A 15,674-nucleotide genomic window follows, 5' to 3' on the forward strand; every position below is an offset into this window, starting at 1 on the left:
CTGCCTGAATTAGCTCATAGCTTTATTTTAGGTGGGAAGATTAGAGCAAATCAGTGTTTTCTAAACCTGGTTGTATATAAGAATAACTCCTGGAGCATATTAAACATACAGAATGCAGCTCTCTGGGATTGGGCCTGAGAATTTCTGTTTTGATCATAGCCCTAGATCATACTGATTCACAGCCAAATTTAGGAAGTACTGAATTAGATGCACATTAAAATCTCTTGCCAGTTTTATAAGTCTATGATTTTCTATCATTCTAAAAGTTTCTTACAAAAATAGTGATAAAAAATGCATGTTTCTGCCAGCAGAGCATTGCTCTAAGAAGGAACACAGGGGGAGAAAAAGATGTGAGTTGATGGTATAAGGAGCAGAGTTTGGTTTGGAAAGTCATGGGCGGCTTGGGCAAGCGCCAGCTCTGAGGCTGAGTGGCTCAGGCCAGAGGTTGATTCCCTAGACTGCTCAGGACTGGGCTAACTTAGAGTGACTCTGACCTTATGAAGGCTAAGCCAACCAGTTGCTTGTATTTCTGCTTCTTATTTAGAAAAGCAGCAGACCATCATGTAGGTCTGTGTCTTACTAGCCAAACGACACAATGCAACAGCTTCCTGTCTTCAGAGAAAAAGCACGCAGTACAAAAACAAGCTTCTGTTCCATAAACTAAGCCACTTAAATAGGAATCAGTCCTCTTTACCACAGAAAGCCAATATAGCCAATAATGTCTATTGAGTATTTTTACATACTAATGAAAAACACATGTTAATCTTTGTGTATATTAAGATTATTTTATAGATACTGAAACATTAAGAAAGAGATGTTAATGTTTTATTCCATATACTTATCAGATTTGTTGATACTGTTAACGATAGTAGTTAACTTATATTTATTGAACGTTTACTGACTCCAATCACTATGCTTTGAAACCGTTTTCCACAATTTATCTAATCTTCCTAAGAAACCTATGAACTAGATCCCTTTGTGATCTCATTTTAATGATGAGGAAATGGAGGTTTATAGAGACTGAGTTCCCTGAGACAGCCAGCAGGCAGATTCACAGTAAGGACTCAAGTGCACTTGTATTTGACTCCCCAGCCCATGTTTTTAAGCTCCAACCTAAATTATTTCCAAGTAAATAAATCAGATCTTCCCATACAACAGAATATTATTCTCTAGTCATTGTGTTCTTGAACAATATTTAAAGATGTGGGGAAATGTCCATGGTACATTCATATGATGTACACTAAAAACGTATACATCTAGGAAAATGCGTATCTGAGAAATATATCAAAATGTTAGCATTTTTTGTCTGTGCAGGCAAACTACAGATGTATTTGTATTCTGCCCAATACTTTGGTGTTTTTCCATAATTTCTATAATAACTATTTATAGTCAGAAGGATAATGATATGTTACCAATTAAAATAAAACCTATTAATGTATTAGAAAGATTATAAGGAAATTTATCAAAATATTGAGAAGAAGCCTGAGCCTGCTAGTACTTCCCTTGGGCCCAGTTTGCCTATCTTCCTGTTTTCCGCTTAACTTTTTTTTGTCTCTATCTCTACATATTTCACTGCATTGCAATTATTTATTCATGACCATTTCTCCTACTCTTACATGAAGGAGAGCACAAAGTCTAATTCACTTTTTACTCTAAAGACTTAACTTATAGTGTACATTCCATAATGGCTGAGCAGACACAGGACTCCTTTCCCAGATCACTCACACACTCTGGAAAAGACCTCACCCAAAAGGTGACATTGAACTAAATCCTTATCTGCTTCCAGTTGTCACTCCAAGGCAGCAAAGCATGCCTGGCCGTCCTGTTGGGATGGCATCATTCCCTGCCTCCCTTGTCCATCACTGTCTTTCCCTTCCCTGTTATATTTTTTTCTCCTTAGTATTTATTGCCATCTAACATGGTGTTGTTGCTGTGGTTTAGTCACTAAAGTGAGTGAAGTCGCTCAGTCATGTCCGACTCTTTGCAACCCCATGGACTATAGCCAACCAGGCTCCTCTGTCCATGCAACCCCATGGACTATAGCCTACCAGGCTCCTCTGTCCATGGGATTTTCCAGGCAATAGTACTGGAGTGGATTGCCATTTCCTTCTCCAGGGGATCTTCCCGACACAGGGATCAAACCCAGGTCTCCCACAATGTAGACAGACGCTTTACCCCTCTGAGCCACCAGGGAAGTGTTTAGTCACTAAGTCGTAGCAACTCTTTAGCAGCCCCGTGGACTGTAACCCACCAGGATCTGCTGTCCATGGGATTTCCCAGGCAAGAATAGTGGAGTGGGTCACCATTCCTTCTCCAGGGGATCTTCACAACCCAGGGATTGAACCCAAGTCTCCTGCACTGGCAGGCAGGTTCTTTCCACTGGGCCACCTGGGAAGCTCGCTAACATGGTACACACATTACTAACTCATCCCCTTGTTGCTTGTCTCTCCTTACTAGGATATCAGCCATATGAAGACTGGGATATGTGTCTGTTTTGTCCACTGCTTTATCCCCAGAGCCTGAAACAGGCCCTGGTATACAGGAGACATCCAGTTGATATCTGTAGAATAAATGAATGCCATGTACAAAATTATGACGAGACGCACAGGAGAAGGGGAGAGCAGCACGGCTCTGCTATACAAAATTGAAGGCGTTTTCTTGAGTATTGTCTTGACAACTAAGAAGCGGCCGTGAACTCAAGGTAATACTCTGCAAGAGCTATGAGCCGGAGTCTTTTATAGGGGCTGCTGAGTGCAGATCTCATCAGAACCTTACTTCTCCCTCGCAGACAGTTAAGTGAAGAGAAGGGTGAGCACCTTTTCATTAAATGGCTGATACATGTTGATGTTTGGTAGAAACCAACACAACAGTGTAAAGCAATTACCCTTCAAGTAAAAATTAACTAATTAGAAAAATGCAGATGACCTAAGAGACCACACCCAGCCTCTCATAAAAGGTACTTGCAGGAATATCTGCATGATAACCTGCTGTTCACCTTAAAAAAACTGCTTAGACCCTGCCTCTCTCACAATCAGATGGTTGAAGAAGGCTTTAAAGTTGTACCCCACAAATCAAAGCCAAAAGTGTGTTAGCTTGACATATACTTCATGCAGATGTTACCAGATACCCATTCTAGACAGGGCACAATCTCCACGAAGCCCTTTCAGAGCACATGGCTTCCTCCCTGCAGTCCCCCCCTGATAAATGGGATGAGAAACGGACAGACTTCACTAGCTGAGTACCTGGGCAACAGCCTGGGAGCAACAACAAAAGATGCATTTGTTTTAGACCATTTGCTTACCCTCTCTATTCCTTTTGGCAATATGAAGCTAATGGGACCTATTGGCTTGCTCAGACCTTTCCCATTTCTAGTTACTAAAACCAGACTGTCTGCTGTGAAAGGCCACTGGGCACTCTCTTCTCTGTAATGGGGAGACGCGCCAGTTTACTAAAAATGAAGCCAATACATCTTAGAAAAGCTAAAAAGAACGTTGGGAGCATTTCTGTTCAACCTCTCTGAAAATCCTTATGTGCCCTATCTTAAGACCATTCTATGGACTTACTCATGCAGTGTCTGTAGGACAATCATTTCTAGGAGAGAGAGTGTGTGTGTGTTTGTGTGTGTGCACGCCTGCATGCCTGTGTGTGTGGTGGGGTGTTCCATGTTGAGCTTAAAATCATTCTTGGCTCAAAACCAGTCCCTGTGGAGAGCAACAAATGTTCAGTAATGTCTGAAAAACCTCAGGTGTTTTTTTTCCATAAGGTAAAACAAATATATATTGGTTAATATAGGTTAGCAATGATGTAGCATTTTAGTGAAAGTGAAGTCACTCAGTCGTGTCCGACTCTTCGCGACCCCACGGACTGCAGCCTAGCAGGCTCCTCCATCCATGGGATTTTCCAGGCAAGGATACTGGAGTGGCAGTTTAGTCTATGGGTTCAAATCCTGGCATTGTCACTTTACCTCCAGTGTGACCTTAAGTACATAATTTAACCTTTTTGAAACTTTTTCTGCTTAGCTATAAATTCAATAATAAAAGAAATTCAATGTAGGATTGTTGGAAGGTTAAATGAGAATACACGTTAGATGTTTAGCATCATGCCTGTAACACAGAAGCATACTCAGTAATGGTTCACTATAATGGTATTTCTGTCATGGAAAGAACAACTAACTTTCCTTCTTTCTAGACTTTGAGCCTTATTTTGTCGTGAACATGGGGTTGAGAAAGGTCCATAGACCTTTGTAGTCTTTATAGCATCTGTTCATTACAGCCACCTCACCAACATTTGGGAATCTGAACATAAGAATCCTGTGTTTCACAGATCACCAGCCCAGGTGGGATGCATGAGACAAGTGCTCCGGCCTGGTGCACTGGGAAGACCCAGAGGAATCGGGTGGAGAGGGAGATGGGAGGGGGGATCGGGATGGGGAATAAGTGTAAATCTATGGCTGATTCATATCAATGTATGACAAAACCCACTGAAATGTTGTGAAGCAATTAGCCTCCAACTAATAAAAAAATTAAAAAAAAAATAAATAAATAAAAAAAATAAAAAAAAAAAGAATCCTGTGTTTCATATTTTCTTGATCTTATCAACTGAGGAGTAGAAAACTAGGAACTGTTCAAAAGTGGGAGCGGTCTTCCTAATTTAGAAAAATATGTTTAGTGCAAATTAGCAACTACAAGAACATAATTTAACATAGGTGTGGCACTATCTTTCATTGTATTGGCATTGATCATGTATACTTATACTTTTAAGATAAATATCAGCAATTATTCCAAACAAGAATAAACCTCCCCAGAATCATACTGTTACAAATGCACACTCAGTTTTATCATGGTCCATCTCAGTAACTGACAGTTAGTTACTGACACCCAGCCATTGACAGTTTGTTGGAAATGAATGCAGAGCATATATGAAGTCTCTCTTTGTAATGAAAAATGTATGCTTCCGAGGTTAATGTAGATGAGAATGTCCTATTGTACCAAGATTATCAAATATGTGAAAAGAAATTGACAAAGGAAAAGACAGCTCTTGTTCTTCACAATAGCATATGCAAATTTGAGAGACTGCTCACTTTTATGAAGACACACCTCATTGCTTTCTAATTTCTTCCCAGAAAAACAGCCTGGGAATGTAAGGTGTGATGGCATGACTGGTGATATCTAATTATCACAAGCTGAACACATGGCCCGTCACTGAGTATTGGGTCAATTCTCATTTCTAAATCAATTAGCAAAGCAATGAGAAAAAGCATCAAATAACTGAATATTCTCTGGGTCCACATTTAGTGAAGAGTATATGGCATGGTGAGAATCACTAGCAGTTAGCGCCTGTGCATTTAGCTTGTAAACATATTTGACGCTGTGTTTGTACCTTTCTCTGGTTTTGGCCTTTTTTCTGGGGGTGGGGGCAGGGTGTAGAATTGTAGAATGATATTAATAAGCCGCTTCTGTAAAACTGTGTGATAATTTGAGTTGGTGCTACCACCGAGGGCTCTGATGACCTGAAGTAACATCTCCCTCTAACATTTATAGCTTCCTGGGGAATCTGCTGGGCTTTTTGACATTGCTCCATCCTGCCCCAGAGCTCTTGCTGTGACCCTCTCAGACACATCGCTACGCGCTGAGCAGAAAGAAAACCCAGAAGCCTGAGGAATCACTTCATGGCAGCTTTTGTATTTTTCAGAGACTATAACATGCACAACTCCAGGTACGGTTGCTTCTTACTACCTCAATCTCTCACATTTGTCCGGGAGATACCGGCACAGTAAATCTCTCCGCCCTGAGACAAGGGAGAGCCCTGGGCAAAAAGCCAGAAATTTCCCATTGTTTGCCATATGACAGAATTCTCTGTTTAGTTTGGGCTTTCTAGCAATTCGTGGCGATGCCATGATTTATTTATATTTTTAAATTAATAGACTTTATTTTTTACAGCAGTTTCAGATTTATGGAGAAATTTATCAGAAAGGATAGATTTCCCATATATCCTCTCTGTGCACCCCCAGTTTCCCTTACTGTTAATGTACTGCATTAGCGTAGTGTACTTCTTACAGCGCTGATAGATTCTTATTGGCTAAAGTCCACTGAAGTTTACATTAGACTTCACTGTACTGTACATTCTGTGGGTTCTGACAAGTGCGTGATGACATGTGTCCACTATTACAGCATCTTACAGGACGGTTTATTGCCCTAAACATCCTCCAAAGTCTATTCACCTCTCTGCTCCTTCCCTCTATCTTCACCTACTAAAAGCATCTGCGTTCCTCAGGTCTGCACCAAACCCACCTTTTCCCAGGACACCGTCCCTGGCACTCTGCTCACGCTGGGCTCTAAAGCTACCAGCTTCCTAATACTCCATACTTTCTCTTCACGCTATGTCTCGTAATTATTATTTCATGGTAATCTATTTGAATTTATCCCATTCTCTAGACATTATGTCTCATGAGAGTCAGATTTTGTATGTATTTTACTCACTGCTTTATTCTTAGAGCCCATCACAATGATTGGGCATTGCAGAAAATCAGTAAGTAATTGATTGAGTAAGTAATTGAGTAAATGAATAGATAACAAACAAATAAATATTATACTTCCAGATAGTAACCACAAATTAAAAACAAAATCTTTATCAGTGCACTACTCCAAATAGAAACATATATTATCCAGAACGATTGCCCTCTTTTAAATGACTCCAAAAAGTTGGTATCAGTCACACATAGCTGCATATACACACTACTATGTATAAAATAACAATAAAAACCTACTGTGTAGCACAGAGAGCTATATTCAATGTCTTGTAATCAAATATAATTGGAAAGAATATGTAAAGAACACACACACACACATATATATACATATATTATACCTGAAACTAAGACATTGTAAATCAGCTATACTTCAGCATAAATAATGTGTGTATATCTGTGTTTACATGTTTGTGTGTATGAATTTGCTGACTTCCCCAACAGCTGATAGCATGTATATCTTCTAGACTAACAGAGTCCCTTTATGTCCCAGCTTCAGTCTAAACTGACCTCGGATCAAGGCTCCTGTTGCTAGACACCCCACAGAAATGAAACCAAAAGTAAGATCTGTCCAGGTTCTCTCAGACTGCATCCTAATTCTTCCTTCAGTGATGCCACAGTCAATATGCATCCATTTCCATTTTGAAATGTCCCTGTCTACCACCAAATTGGAGCACTCCTTCTGAGCTCCACCACACACTGTGCATGCCGCCGTCACAGCACTTACCAAGTTGTATTAAAATCGTTTGTTGAAATGTATGTCTCTCATGTTTGATTGCAAGCTCATTGAGGGCAGGACCCTGTTCCATTAGCCTCTAAATTCCAAGCGTCTGTTCCATGGACATAGCAATCCATATTTTTCAAATGAATGAACCAGTAATGTACAATGACCATATGTACAATAAGTAGAGTGCAGTGTTATGAATAGGTATTATACATATATAAAAAGCAAGAAATCCACTGGAAAAGGTTGAGGGCAGGGGGAGAAGGAGGTGACAGAGGATGAGATGGTTTGATGGCATTGTCAACTCGATGGGCATGAGTTTGCACAAACTCCGGAAGATAGTGGACAGGAAAGCCTGGCAGGCTGCAGTCCATGGCATCGCAAAGAGTTGGACATGAACTGGTGACTGAAAAACAACAACGAAGAAATCCACACTATTTTTAAAATACCATATCATGTCCAACACTGGCTCTGGGGAAGAACTGACATTTATTTGAATGTCTACTATGTATCATGCTGGGTTCTGTCAATATTACCTTGTTTCATCTTTATAATAGCCTGTCAAAGTAGACACAATCACCTTATTTTTCAGAAGGAGAAACATGAATTCAGAGGATGGGGTTATACATTTAAGAAACATCTAACACTAAAGTTGCCTTTCCTGCACTGAAAGACTATTATTTGTAGAGAAAAATATTCAGAATGGGAGAATCCATGGAGAAAGAAGATGAAGTAGTCTCTGATTAAGAGTCAAAATTAACCCTCCCCATGCAAAACTTTATTGATCTCAGAACACAAAGTCTCATTCCATCCCCTTCCTGGTCCCTGACAAGCCTCCCTGTATCTAAGCAAAGAGAACTCACACCACCCTACCAACCCTGGAAGGCCTGTCCCGGCAGGGTTTTCCCAGGACTGTGTGACATCAGAGATGCCTTAACCTAGGATCCCTGTCAAATAATCCTTCCAAAGTTGTGATTACTTAAGGGCATTTTTTTCCTGAATTTCTTGAACATTTTAATTTTAGTACAATTTATTGATCTTGCCAAATAGATTTCATTGGCCAATAAAACTATTTAGCAATAATATATATAATGCATGCATGCTAAGATGCTCGGTCATGTCTGACTCTTTGCTATTGCAAAGACTGTAGCCTGCCAGGCTCCTCTGTCCATGGGACTTCCCAAACAAGAATACTGGAGTGGGTTGCATTTCCTTCTCCAAGGGATCTTCCCCACCCAAGGATAGAACCCATGTCTTTTATGTCTCGTGCATCGGCAGATGGGTTTTTTTTGTTTGTTTGTTTGTTTGTTTTTACCACTAGCGCCACCAGAGAAGTCCATGGGATTTGCCAGGCAAGAATACTGGAGTGGGTTGCCATTTCCTTTTCCAGGGAATCTTCCCAACCCAGGGATCGAACCCTGGTCTCCCGCATTGCAGGCAGACGCTTTACCCTCTGAGCCACCAGGGATATACCTTGAGAGCCCAGCAAATTCTATGAGATTTTTCTCTTTCAGAGAAGATGAGAAATGCTGCCATCTATATATACATGGTACTCTTAGACACAATAACAAGTGAAAATTAAAAAGCTGGAAATAGCAAAGTTTTTGTGGATAGATATTAAGATTTCTGGGAGTTGACCCCACAGGACTGCAGATGTTTTTTTTTTTTTTTTTTCCTGCTTGTCTGTGTTACATAATAGCAGAGGAGCCTCTCAGGAACCAGAATAAATGTTATTATTGCAAATGTTTATGGTTCTGGGGAAGCTCAGGGGAATTAATACACTTTACAGAAGGCAACTGGCTTCTCTAAGAACAAAATGCAGTAGTGAAAGAAAAGTGCAGAAAATAAGAGTGCCTCTAACCAATCCTACTGACCCTGCCTTAGATGTTTCCCCACATGCTAAATCAGCCTCCTCCTGATGCCCATGCGCTCTGCATTTCTAAGACACTGGGTGAATAACGTTTAGCAAAGTACAGTGTGAAGACCACTGGGAATATACAAGATAATTTTTAGGTACTTACTGATGAATACTTTTATTTCAACAATCATGAATTTTTTTATGGTTAACTTGTAATATTGGATGATATCACTGACTCTATGGACTTGAGTTTGAGTAGGCTCTGGGAGTTGGTGATGGACAGGAGGCCTGGCGTGCTGCAGTCCATGGGGTCGCAAAGAGTCGGACATGACTGAGTGCCTGAACTGAACTGAACTGTGTTTATTAAAATGACTGCATTCTTCCATTTATAGAAGTAAAGCAAATTCTCCTTCTAAAATCCTTATTTCAATATAGAAATGGTTTGATTCAGAAACAGCACAGAAATTATTTCTGATAAGTGAAATCATTGTGACTGACATTTTAAGAAACACTAGGTTACAGAATAAGTTGACCAAAGTAGTCTTATCTTCCAACTTCTTTTTTTTATTTTTTAATTTTTTCATTTATTTTTATTAGTTGGAGGCTAATTACTTTACAATATTGTAGTGGTTTTTGCCATACATTGACATGAATCAGCCATGGATTTACATGTGTTCCCCATCCCGATCCCCCCTCCCGCCTCCCTCCCCATCCCATCCCTCTGGGGTTGGATGCCTGAGACAAGTGCTCAGGGCTGGTGCACTGGGAAGATCCAACTTCTTTTGCAAAATAAAAGGCCCTCTCAGTTGTGTTTCCTCAACCTGCAAACCTGATTTAAATTTGAGACTATTTGAATCCGTTTTAGTGGCACAAATGCTAGAAACCTAAAACAAAAGTTTTGTGAGTTATTTTTCTAAAAATCCCACAATACTTGGTAGAGTAGGTGCTAAATAAAAGCAGCCAATTATGCATTTTTAAAGAGCCTGTGTCTGATGATTTATACAGAAAATTGAAAACAGATTCCAGAGTTGTCATTGATAGGTTGTGGAAACCAGATGGCTGTACTGTGTGACCAGGGAGAGACATCATAGATGGAGTTTAGGTTCACTAAATTAAACATGTAATAAGGTAAGAACATGGGTTCCCCAGGTGGCCAAGTGGTAAAGAATCTGCCTGCCAGTGCAGGAGACGCATGAGACACGGGTTCAATCCCTGGGTCAGGGAGATCCCCTAGAGGAGGGTGTGGCAACCCACTGCAGTGTTCTTGATGGGAAAATCCCATGGATCCTGGCAGGCTACAGTCCCCAGGCTTGCAAAGTGTCAGACATGAGTGAGTGACTGAGCGCGCACACACAGGATAACAATATATGAAAATAAACTGTGTAATCTACTCCTAAACTAGTCTATTATTGAGATTCTGCATTTAATGTGCTCATTCAAAATAAACCGGTTTTAAATTATCACCGCTTTTGTAACACGAGTTATTCGCTCTAATGAAATCATCTCATTATGTAACTCTAAGCAATACATTAAATTTGGTGCTAGTTTTTTAAAACGTTGATATTCACCACATTCTCACCCCTGCCTCATGGGCTTTCCCTCCATTCTCCCAAAGATAACTGTTACTTTAACAGTGAAATGAAATCTCTCAGCTTCCCTGGCACTCTATGGTCAGGAAACTTAGCCTGAAAATGTAGTTTTGCTGGCATTCCATTTTGCTGGAAAATGAAATAAAAACAAGTTCTCAGGACACACATTTTCCATGGCCGTTAACTTGTTTAATTTCACCTGAGTAAAACTGTGTTACATGTCACCTCGCACCTGTTTCTATTCATGCCTGTCAGCTTTGTTTGCACACAGCAGTCTCGTTCCCCAGACCCTGAGCCAAGAAGAATCTGGAAGGAGGTTGGGTTTCCCTTCCCTTTAACAGGTAAGCAGGGTCTAAAATGTGTCTGCTGTCCCCACGCCCAATATTCTGGGTATGAAGACAGCCCGGGGCTATAATGAGCCGCACCTTCCCATGTGCATGCACACACATCTCTGTGTGCTTCTGTCTTTCCCCTACTATACAACTGGAATGCAGTTCATCACTTTTTCACCCTATTCTCAAATCTGCAAAGTCATGGTGTCCAGATGTCAGTCTGGGCAGGTGACACAGCCTGGGGAAATGCCATTCTCCATCCTTCTGACACCCGACACCCACAGACTTGGGCTCTGCCTCCTGATCCAGAAGAGGGTGCACTTGCAAAATCGTTTGATAACCAAATTCAAAGGAGACCATCATTACTTACTTTTATGCCTAAAGGAACCATAAAGGCTAGTTTTCCTGTGGTATTTCCTTTCATGCCTGTTCTCCCAGAGTAATAGTGCATTGGAGGTGCATCCAAAGTTGTACTGATTTAGACATCCATTGTGGTCACTCTATTTATGTCCTTACAAAAAACCTCTTCATCTCTCTTAGTCACAACCAAAGGAACTCAGCACTATGGTTTCTGAAGATCCTTCCAGTTTTAACTTCCGACAAGAAATAAGGCCCACCTTAAGCATGCAGAAAAATAAACAATTTTAGAAACCAAAATCAAAACAAAACTTTCCTAAAATCTACTATTCTGAGTAATAATATGAAATTTGCTTAAATTTTGGACTCATAGACTAACTTCTCCAGGGATTTTGTGTTTTCATGTGCAAATTGATCTTATATCTACCCAAGCTTACAGAGGTGAAGAAAGATAAGTTCTGATGGCCCTGGGAGGCTTATTTTTGGTCTGTCTCTTTCTTGGCATCACTTTGCAAGAAACTAGTTGCATGGTCTGAGTCAGTTCAAAGCCAGAACAGGCTGACTCCTGCAGCTTCACTCTGGAGGTCCCTATCCAACAAGGCTATTTCCTCAACTAAGACACCTGGTACTACATAGTGGAGCTGGGGTTCCCTGTCTTCCTTTCTAGCTTTCTTACAAATATGTGAGTTTGAAGAAAGCAGGGTCCCACTTTGCTAGCATTTTCCATGGTGCCTTCCATTTGACCCACTCAGGCATGTCTCTCTACAGGTTGTTCATGGATGGAGAAACTAAATTGTCTAATTCTCTTTCATTAAATCCCCTTTCATGGCAAGAACCATGACAAGATTAGAATAGTCATTTCATAGTGTCAGTAGCCATCCCATCAGGTGTACAAAATCATTTACCATCAGTATACCAAGAATGAGGTATCCCAGTTTAGCAAGAGTACTGGGCAACTCCTGGCCCCTGGCCCAAGGCTCCCATGTTAAGGCTGTGCAGCCTTGTGTAGCCTCCAAATCTGTCTCTTCATCTGGGAAGTATTAATAGATGCACTGGGTAGATCAAACTAAATTCTGAGTTATTAAGCTACTTAAATAAATAAATTGTGAATTCAAGGATTTTAAGAAGACGCCACTAGAGAAACAGATAATTTGAATCACAGATATTATGTCTAGATAGGATCCTGCATCTTGAAGCTCAAGTTTTGAAAAAAAAATTTAATGTCTACTAAGAGAATAATCAGTGTCCAGAAAGTGTTGCTTCCTATGTTCAGATACAAAGTTCAATGTCGATAGCTTTTTCTAACAGTGCAGTCATTAGCATTCACATCTAGGTCTCAGCCTTTTCGCAGACAGAGTTAAGAGTTGATTAGATCTGCATGACCAACCTCTAGAACTAAGCTGAAGTCAGGAATGGCATCTTTCTCAGGAAGCCCCAGTGTCTTATACCCAGAAGGTATTCAACACTTAAATGTTGATGAAAATTAATGAAATTTAGAGACTCGTAATATATATTAAACCTCCCTTATATGTTAAGTTCTCTCACATCTTTTCTTTTTTCACAAAAAAGCTGAGCCTTGGACATTTCATAATGCCTGTATGTGCTAGAGCAAGCATTACTGTTTGTAAATTGCATGTGTAGTTATCTGCCCTCCAGACCAATATGCCAGTACTGAGGCAGATCATACGAGCATGTCAGCAAGAAGAGAGCTACATCAGAGACCTGTACAGACGCTCTTATGGTATTTTATTCCAGGTCTATGGAAAACAAGGTGTGGATGGGGCATCTTGTCATGATTTTAGTCTCTAACTTTTATCATCAAGCGATTCTACAGTATCATTGTTGTTCAGTTGCTAAGTTGTGTCTGACTCTTGGCGAACCCATGGTCTGTAGCCTGCCAGGCTCCTCTGTCCATGGGATTTTCCAAGCAAGAATACCGGAGTGGGCCACCATTTCTTTTTCCAGGGGATCTTCCCCACCCAGGGATTGAACCCACATCTCCTGTATTAACAAGTGGATTCTTTACCACTGTGCCACCTGGGAAGCCCTTTAGATGGGCCCGATTTTACTTGTATCTCAAAGGACTATTATGGAGATTAAAATCACTCATCAAAAATGTAATACTGAATTGATATTAATAATTATTATCAAATGATACCTGGGTATGTTCTTCTAAAAGAACTTACTACACCAAAAATGAATGTTTTTGCCCATTTTCCCCTATAGGCTATAACCTTCTTGAGGGCAAAGATGGTTTTACTCATCTTAGTACCCAAGAGACAGCAATGATGATTTTGATTCATGGTATGCAATTAAACATGTTTTGAAAGAAAGGTTAAACAAAATGTAGGGACCTTAGGTTACTTTCCTATCTTTTGTATGAATTTGCTGCATATCTTTGGAAGATTTCCTTCTCTGGGTTTCAGAACAAACGTATTCATTATTTTAATAATTTCCATCAAACTGAACAATATTAATTATCAGTAATGAAAATTCAATTACAAAAGTGCCATATATATTTTTTGATCAGTGAAATAAACCAAATTTACTTTTAGGAACTAGAACATACGTCACTTTAGAAGTGTATGTTTCTGCTGCTCCTAGGTCACTTCAGTCGTGTCCGACTCTGTGTGATCCCATAGACGGCAGCCCACCAGGCTCCCCCGTCCCTGGGATTCTCCAGGCAAGAACACTGGAGTGGATTGCCATTTCCTTCTCCAATGTGTGAAAGTGAAAAGTGAAAGTGAAGTCACTCAGTCGTGTCCGACTCTTAGCGACCCCATGGACCACAGCCTACCAGGCTCCTCCATCCATGGGATTTTCCAGGCAAGAGTACTGGAGTGGGGTGCCATTGCCTTCTCTGTGGATGTTTCTAGATACTTACTATTTTTTATTTAGAAAAAAAATCTATTTATATGTAAATGGATATTTGTCCTAGCATTGCTTATAACAGTAAAAATAACCTGTATCTCCAGGAGTAACAGAATGGTTAGGGTAAATATGTTTAGCGACATGATGTAATATTTTGCAGTCATTGAAATCAACGCATAAGAAAATTACATAATACACAAAGTATTAAAAATGTTAAAGTGATAAAAGGTAGAATGTCAAATTCATAATTACAATATTTTTTGAAATATACATATGAAAATGAATAAACTAGAATGAAGTTGGAAAGTGAAAATAGATTTTAAAAATTCAGTTATTCAGAGAGTAGTTTAGAAGCAAAACACTGTTAGCTGTTACTAACATTTGAAATCACAAGGCATTTTTAAAATGTTTAAACTCATGTTTCTGTATTTTTACAGTGTTATTATTTTATTATTTGTATTTTAACATAGTTTTAAAATCTCTTCTGAAGAGAAAACATAAGAATAGATTATAAAAAGATTTATTATATAATGAATAGCTGGTAACCTAAGTATTATGTTCCAACATTTGTGCAATAAATGGGTATTTAGAAAATGTTATAGAAAAATCAATAGTCAAAACCTCAGTAAAATGGTGTCCTCAGGTTCCTGAATTACATTTGACATGCTTCCTTTCCTAAATTTGCATTATAATAAGATACTATTATTTTATTTATTATTTTTTAATTTAATTTTATTTTATTTTCATCTACTTCCAAGCCTTTACTTCAAACTGCCCTATCTATTGTTTGGGATAACTGAGCAGCAAATATGTTAGTGACAGACAACTCTCTTCAGTTCCAGCATCTGCCTCTGTAAATGTGAAGATCTCAAAGTTTACAGTTTTCGATTGGTCAATTTGAACATGAACAACTGTTTCACAGTTAAGACAGCAATGCTCATACTTGCAGACGACCTTTTTTCTCTGAATACTGTACCATCTGATTCTGCAATTCTACTCCTGGGCCTGTATCAGGTAAAACCATAATTTGGGAAGATACATACATAGCAACTTTCACTGCAGCACTACTTACAGTGGACAAGTCATGGACGCAAACTAAGTGACCATCAAAAGATGAATGGATAAGAATGTGATGTGTGTGTGTGTGTGTGTGTGTATGTGTGTGTGTGTGATGGAATACTACTCAGTTATATAAAGAATGAAACAGTGCCATTTGTGGCAATATGAATGGATTTAGAAATTATCATACCAAGTGAAGTAAGCCAGACAGAGAAAAGCAAACATCATATGATTTATATATATATATATATACATATATATATATATCTTCCCTGGTGGCTCAGATGGTAAAGAATCTGCCTGCAGTGTGGGAGACCTGGGTTTGATCCCTGGGTTGGGAAGATCCCCTGGAGGAGGG

General features: G+C 39.6%; 1 protein-coding gene and 1 long non-coding RNA gene across 5 annotated transcripts in view; one reads left to right on the forward strand and one right to left on the reverse strand.

Moving 5' to 3' along the window:
- The window catches only part of LOC122676914, a 262,627-nt gene extending 255,391 nt beyond the window's left edge, over nt 1-7,236 (forward strand). For 2 of the 3 annotated variants that reach the window (XR_006335661.1, XR_006335662.1), the window contains 3 exons: nt 2,458-2,701; nt 5,541-5,715; nt 7,020-7,236. This is a non-coding gene — a long non-coding RNA (uncharacterized LOC122676914). The remainder of the gene's footprint in view (nt 1-2,457; nt 2,702-5,540; nt 5,716-7,019) is intronic. The other variant, XR_006335663.1, reaches the window with a different exon arrangement.
- GRM5 (glutamate metabotropic receptor 5) overlaps nt 1-15,674 on the reverse strand; it is a 597,259-nt gene that overhangs the window by 260,033 nt on the left and 321,552 nt on the right. The window lies entirely within an intron of this gene.

The sequence above is a fragment of the Cervus elaphus genome, chromosome 2 (genome assembly GCF_910594005.1).
Source record: "Cervus elaphus chromosome 2, mCerEla1.1, whole genome shotgun sequence".
NCBI lineage: Eukaryota > Metazoa > Chordata > Mammalia > Artiodactyla > Cervidae > Cervus > Cervus elaphus.